The following is a 7,704-nucleotide window of genomic DNA, read 5'->3' as shown; positions in this document are numbered from 1 at the left end:
GGTTCAATGAACCTCATCAGGAAATGGGTTGGGTGCAGCAGCACGGGGAATGATTCAGATCACAGTAAAATAAATACTTTTATGCATGAGTTGTGTGTGTGTGTGTGTTAAGAAGGATTGTGTGGCATGTAGGATAGATGTATGTATGTATGATGTATGCATGTTGTTTAAATATTTGATCTGAGACCTTTAAGACTCATATTGAAGGAAGGCAATGACTTTACAGTGTTAGAATTCAGATGTCACCTTTGTGTTGCCATATACTGTATGTTGTAGAAAGCTCTTCACAAGAACCTGGTCATCTTGCTTTTCACCATACATGAAAAGTTTGGCTTTGCTAATAATTTCTTAACACCTCGGCCATTATTCGACCCTACTGTATTAGGCTAACGTCGGTGAGTTATATCTCCTACCTTTGTGAGGGATGCCAGTGGGCGGTGTGTAGGAAGGCTCTTGTGGCTCTGAAGAGCTCACACAAACACTTCCTGCTGATGTTCAGAGTGCCGGTCTGTTCTTTGGAATCAGAGCCCTGCTGCTTTCCTTTCCAGCCATCAGCAATCAGGGGATGATTAACAGCTAAGGTAGTGGGTGAACCAGCAGCACTGAGTCATATGAAGCAAGAACCGCAGCTAAAGAGAGCTGATTATTTCAATCAAGGTAACTAAAGAGAGACAGAAATATACCATTAAATGATTAAATGAATATCTATTGCTTGTTCTGTACTTGTATTAAGTTTGACATTTTATTTGAGCTTAAAACTCAAAGCAGGATAAAGATAGCTCACTACAGGAAGATGCCTTATTAATATTTCAAGATCAGCTAAGGAGCACTATTAATCGGATTTGCATCCAGTTAGTGTAATGTTAGCTGCCCTAAATGAACCTTTGTTTTTTCTAAATGAAATTGTATTAAGTTTAGAATAATATTAACCAGGGTAGATCAATTTAAAGATGATCACCTCTTTTCAGGAGATATTATCAAAGCTGGTTTTGGTCGGCTAAGGCACATAAATAAATTGCATTCATCTGATACAATGTAAATTAACTGCTAATGGGCTGGTTCACATTTTCACTACATTATTAGCTTGTATTGTGTTATCCATTATTGATTTTAATTAACTAAATTGATACTTGAATAGTGTAAACTATTCAGTTGTGTTAGTAATGTTATTTAGCAGAAGTTTATTTATGTAGTTTAGCTGACTTAGTTGACTTTAGTTTGGTCAAATGACATGCGAATGTACTATATAGTTAGAAACTAATACAGTTCAATAATGAACATTAGCTGAATAATAACTCTTGAGTTGGCTAAACTAAAATGTATTATGTCGCCTAGTTAGCATAAAATGCAGTTTAATAATGTAGTTTAGCTGAATTCAGACTCGTTAGTTGGTTAATCTACACTACTCTAATCTGCAATATTAAACTGTATTATTTTAAATGTCTTTTAGGTGACCGTGGCTAAACCTTTATTAGGACAAACTACATCTATATTAATGTAACCTAATGAAGCTGAATTTTATCTTTTGATTTATGATAGTTAGCTAAATTGTGTTATCAAGTTAGCACCTAATGCAGCTGAGTAACGTTTGTTAGCTGAACTTATTTAACTCTTTGTTTGGCTAAACTACTACTTTTATGCTATATAAATAGCATATAATGCAGTATATGAAGTACATTAGATGAACTTAGTTAACTCTTTTGTGGGCTAAACATTATTAGACTCTATGGTGGTATTTTGTGTTTTCTGATACCATTTGATAATATATCCTAGCTGAATTGGCTATTGAAGCGCTAGTCTAATTACGTTAGCATCCAGTGTAGCTAAATAACGTTTCCTAGGTGGACTTAGTTAACTCTTAAATTGGTTAAACTATAACTTATTGCTTAAGTTTACTTTGATAGTATCTGACAATGTAGTCGTGTATCTTTGCCTATTTTGACCTTCGTTTAGTCGTTTAAACTACTTTATTGAACTGTATTGCGTCATCTATTTAGCCTAAATTACATCTTAATAATGTGGATTAAAGAGCTATGGTTTGATATACAGTCACTACTTATCTGCATTATTTTATCTTGTTATTGTATTCATACACAACTCAAACCAATCCTACTGCGTCCCTCGTGTAAAGTGTTTTATTTGTACAGTAGCAGCATCACTTCTTCCAGACACTCAACGTATCCTCCCGGAGTCTCGTGGACCGTACCACACCATGAACCCCCCCCTCTCCTCACCTTCGCAGTGGGCCGCTCCCCCTTCTTTACCGCCCACTTTGGTTGAAGCCAAAACAGAACATCATGGCGATTGATGGTAAGTAGGCCAATAACGTCTCTCCTCTCCTCGTAATTAACTTCGGCTGGAAATGATACATGTCACAGGTGAAGCGTTTCGCCCCGAAAAGTGGCCGTGCTCTCGGGAGACCGGTGCTCGGTTTGGCTGGCATCGCCGAAAGTAGTTTAGGAAAATTACTATTGTTGTTATTGCTCTTTAAAAGCGGCCGTTTTCCTTGGCGGTGTGTGACAGAGAGTAGAAGAGAGAGGAGGAGGAATCTTGAAGCGGCGTTTTGCTGTGTTTGTTACGGCGGTGCTGAAAGGAGAGCTCCCCCTGGACAAAGTGTTCACTTGAACCGAGGGAGGCTGCTGCTGTGTGTGTAGCTGGTTCCTGCCTCTGCTGTTAGTGTAACTAAACCACGGCTGTCACTTTAGTTTGTCGGTCGTTTCGTAGCGTCGCCGCTTCACAACTTGGATTAAAGGGAGCCGAGCTGACCGGTGCACGGGCTTAGCTCACTTTTAATGCGCGTCTCTGATTGTTTTGCTTTGTGCCATGTCGGTTATCTGTTGTTAACGTGTGATAGTTGACTCCTCTCAGCTTGTGTGAGTTTGCAGGCTATAAGCAGCTTTGTTGGCGCTGTGTTAGTTTGAGCTCAGACTCAGTGTATTGTCAAGGATTCAAGGATTTTTATTTGTCATTCGCAACCATACAGGTTGTTACCCATAGTAACTCTAATATAGACACTAGTAAACAGTGACTAAACAAGATAAATAAAATGAGATCAATAATGATGTCGGTGGAAGGAGGGTGTGACATAGCTTGATGCTAGATGGCCTGTTTTTCGTAATAATATAGAGTGGTGACCTTTTTCCATTTCAATCAAACCAAAGCTGTGCTCTGCAACACATCATGCTTTTATGCTTAATCTAAATTAAATGTCTTCTCTTCTATATTAACAACTTACGTAGAATAATTTTTTTGTCATGACAACAAAGGTGATCCTGGTTTCCGTGTATTTATTAAGATGTCTTGGACACTACACGTGTACAAAGTTCTCACCAGTCTTGGGAGGAAGAAAAAAAAAGTAATGGGACATAAGCGAATGCAGGACACCAGAGTTCACCTCTATAAAGCGGCACAGTGACGCCAACTCACCAGATCTGGCTGTAAACTAGGCAAATAGACCATCCACTCACCTCGGGGACTCTGGGCTTCGCTCATAATTCTTATAATGTGGTAAAATACAGAAACGCGTTGTTTAGTGTTGAGACACGTACGTTACGTTTTTGTAACCTGGCGTAACACTGCATTTAGATGTCATTATCATGTTTCAACGAAAAGAAGGAAGTAGCTCTATCTGCAATTGGATGACCCGCACAAGCTGCTATGTCGCTGTTCCTTTTTCTGTCCATCACCACATAAATCTCACTCAAACGATTTGATTGGCTCGGCACATCTTTTCCAGGGCACAATTAGTTCCTAACGATGCAACTCCAGGACAAACTTTCCGCTTCAAACTCCACTTTTGCAGGCGGGGGAAGTGTGAGCTGATTCCATTTTGGATTGCTTTAATACCTTTTCTTTTACAAAAGTATCTTATCTTAGGACCACACATTCAGGTACAATACATTGGTTCAGGATTTAACTCAAAATACACAAAAACTAAATTTGGAAATACGCTTTAGCATAGATTTTTCCCACTGCTCCAGTTGTTCTCCGTACTCTCTGGGTGCCCAAATGGAAGAGCAATTCCATGTGTAGATATTTTGTGTGATAGATGAATAAAATGCATTACTATTTAATTGAAAAAATATAAGAAGACAACCTATAATAGGCAGTGTTTGCCCCTCCTTTAGTCATCTTGCCACCACAATACCTCTCACCTAACCAGCTTTCCTACTACATTAGTCAGCAAAGGTGCTGTCTCCCGAAAGGCCGTAATTACAGCGTCTCCCGGCAGCCATATTTCACCAGAGCTAGTTTGGCTCCGCTGAGATTTATGCTGCAGCTGCGGGACCGCGTCTTGACACCTGCAGCATCCGGAGGCCGGGCCGTCATCACCGGTGGGAGGCTGTGTTTCTGCCTGTACTTGTGATGTCAGGTTGAGCGACTATCACGAGGTGTCACAAAAAAAACACGGGGACAAGTAGTTTCTGGCCGACATTTCGGAGCAAAGACTTCATTTGGCGAGGCCTTGCTGTTTAGATTGCAGCTTGTCACGTCCCCTTAGCGATCACTCGCACGCAACAGCTGCATTTGCAAGTTCTCTGTAACGGCTAAACTGCTAAATGACACCTTAACAGCAAGTCACTGTGTTATTCGCATCAGAATTAGTTCATTATTGAACAGAATATTTAAAAATAAATAAATAAATAATCAAACATGGCAAAAAAGATTCTCAGTGACTGAGATAAAAAGATTAGATAAAACTAAAATATTCCAAAGAGAAGTTGGTAATAGCGTTTAGCGTTGGATAGAAGTAATTTTTGAATGATATCTTTCATTATAAGTGAAATATAGTTAAGCAACAGCCTCAAGTGAAGTGTGGCACGCAAAGTTCATCTTTCTTAATGCCTCCCTGTTTCAGAGAGTGTTGAGAGGGACTTGAATAATGTATTCACTGACATTCACTTGTGTGATCAAGTCTGTTTATGTTGCTAATTCTTCTCTGAATCATCATTTTAAAGCACCATTATCAAAGAGTGCTGCTTTCAACACCAAATACATCAGTCTTGCTAAGCTTCTTAATGGGATATGCCCAACTGGCTCTCTGCGTAAAGGTCACTGAGCAACTTCAGTCGTGAACTTGCATTTGCTAATAGAAATCAGAATAAGGAATTAAGCTAATCAAAATCAGTTTTTCAGAAAAAATCCCCCCCAAAAAAAAAAAAAATGTCAACAACTCATCTCCACCCAGTGAGCGAGCCCCAAACGCCATCAGCTCCTGTGACAAGCTGTAGACAGATCGACTGCTCCCCGAATGGATTTCAAACATCCTGGTTAAGCTCTCTGGTTTTCTGGCCGGCAGATCGAAGGCAGCCCGGCTCGCTCGCTCGCTCTGTATTCCCAGTATGTGTGGTGTGTATTGAAGCCTTGTCGAATACTGAGCCAGAGCCAAGTGCACAGTGTGCAGGCCAGGATGTGTTGAGCTGGGGAAATATTGTGTGTTCAAATTACAACCACAGCAGAGCTCCTCATGCTGACATTTTGACAATATCTACCAGATCCTACTAAAAAAACACCTGGCAGGCTGCTCAGCAAATTTTGCTAAGTCTTATTTAGAACACACGTATGTTGCTGGATCTGATCGAGATACAAACAGTGCGTGTGTCGAAACATTGAGACCTCGCTTCGAGTGAACGATGTAGCTGTCGATTCCTGTCAGGAGATTTTTCATCACCACTTCCCCATGGCTCTGTTTGTTTTGGAGAGCGAGAAACAGGATATGAGGTGATAATAGCCAATATGTTTATCTGAGCTAATGCGAGCTGTGAGACGGCGTAGCTGGAATGGAGCAATACATTACATTCAGTGCAAGAGAGATTTCAGTCTCCGAGCCAAAGACAGTGCCACTGCTTTCAGTGAAAGTCTTGAGTATTTATGGCGGTTATAATTAAATCTGCTCCAATCAATAATTTTACATTACCAATGAATGAAAGGAGCATATTTGACGTGAACGGTGTTACCTGGAGACGCTCAGAGAATTCTGTTGTGACGCTGCCTCTTTGCTATTTTGTGTGCTTTAGCTTTTGTTTAGCTCACTGGTTTGATTTTCATGACAGTCTCATTGGCAGTCGTCTCATAAATCCATCATTCGAATGATTGAGATCATACGAAGTAACCTAATAAACATAATAACACAAATTGATTCTCTGTTCCAGGAAGAATGACAATCATGTTAAGTAAAAGTAATTTCCACATGCATTTAGTTGACTGACCCTTGTTTGGCCCTTTGATCGATCTGCTGACCACCAACCTGAGGGCTGCTGCCCAGCATCCTATCTTACTGCGCTTTGTTAGAGAAACGAGAGCAATGCAGGGCTCCGTTCCCATAGAAACACATGAAATTGTGTATACTCAGTTTGCATTAGTGCTTGCAACTGTATTTCTTCAAAAAACATTTAAATGCAATGTACTGTTGACACGAGTTGTTACGTTAGAGGACATAAAAATAAAAGCTGAGAGCTGAGCATGGTTAACTAAGTAGCTAACTTTAACTGTCTCACCTCCACTTCACGCCAGACTTCATCAGACTATTATTACACCTTTCCAACAGTGACCCCCACATGGCTATCGTTGTCTAAAACAGTAACACTAACATAGGGTGTTGGGACTCGACAGAGGTTGGTCGACAGCAGACAGGTGAATTCATAATAATAATCAATATTTGTAGATAATATTACAGATTGTTAGATATGTCAACATGTAAAGAATATTTCATTCACGGACTCAGTTGACAAATTAAAGCCGATTTCATTTTAAAAATGGACGAGGACAGCCTGTGGAATCTGTATAATTGCTGAACTTAAATGCTTCTATAATGTAATTTAGACCCTTGTCTGTAACTGTGTGCTCGCTTTAAGAATACTCCCGGAGGTTTTGGTTCAGGGCCTAAGATTGATCTGTGGTGCTTTTAATTTTGATTGTGGACACACATACACACACACACACACTCTCTCTCTGCTATTAAGCAGTGGGCTCAGCAAACACACAGAGCTGGATTGTTCATCCTCTGAACTGACTCACCATCGGCTATGCTTTTTGTGGCACATTAGAATTTCTTTGTAATTTCAGGGCTTGTCGTCTGTTTGAGACGAGGATTTGTTACTCAAAGGATTTGGATGCAGTCTAGTTATTGATCTGCTCGCCAGTTGACGTGCGGCCAACCGGGGAGGTTGCGAGTTGAATCGCAAAAAAAAACAGATGGAGTCTTATGTTAGACGGTTTCATCCTTCTGAGAGCTGGACTGAATGTTAATCCAATGCTTATTGTGATGTTGACGGATCCGTCCCAGTAGAAATACTGAAATCTGGAATGTTTCAGTTTGACTTTAAATAATAACAATAATAAGAAAACCATTTTAATTCCTATTTGTCTTGTATTTGTTTCCCTTGTTTGCTAGTTTGCAAACTAAAACTGATCTTGGGAACATTTCTTAAATATACATACTGACTCTAAATTTGGTATTTCTAGCTTTGTCGGTTCTAAAAATAAATTATCAGCTGCACCAGTTTTGAAAGTGTTTCCATTGCCCGGAGCTGTGGATAGCACTGGTAATGTAGAGCGATGGTGAGGGGTGACTTCACACAGGAACAGAATCCCAGCGCAACAGATTATGTTATAAAGATGTATCGACTGCAGGAGACTGTTGTTGCTCCGCGAGGTTACGTCTGAACTCTAAGCTGGCTAATCTTTGATGCACTGTATCCTCCA

The 7,704-nt window shown here is 40.1% G+C and overlaps 1 protein-coding gene across 2 annotated transcripts in view; it reads left to right on the top strand.

Annotated features, from left to right (window-relative positions):
• Nucleotides 1–2,303: 2,303 nt before the first annotated feature.
• The window catches only part of syt14a (synaptotagmin XIVa), a 38,442-nt gene continuing 33,041 nt past the window's right edge, over nucleotides 2,304–7,704 (top strand). For both annotated transcript variants that reach the window (XM_047610890.1, XM_047610889.1), the window contains exon 1: nucleotides 2,304–2,310. The gene's annotated coding sequence lies outside the window, so the exon portion shown is untranslated. The remainder of the gene's footprint in view (nucleotides 2,311–7,704) is intronic.

The sequence above is a fragment of the Mugil cephalus genome, chromosome 17 (assembly GCF_022458985.1).
Source record: "Mugil cephalus isolate CIBA_MC_2020 chromosome 17, CIBA_Mcephalus_1.1, whole genome shotgun sequence".
Classification (NCBI taxonomy): Eukaryota; Metazoa; Chordata; class Actinopteri; order Mugiliformes; family Mugilidae; genus Mugil; species Mugil cephalus.
Note: the sequence above shows the minus strand (reverse complement) of the source record. Positions and strands in the feature narration are given on the sequence as shown.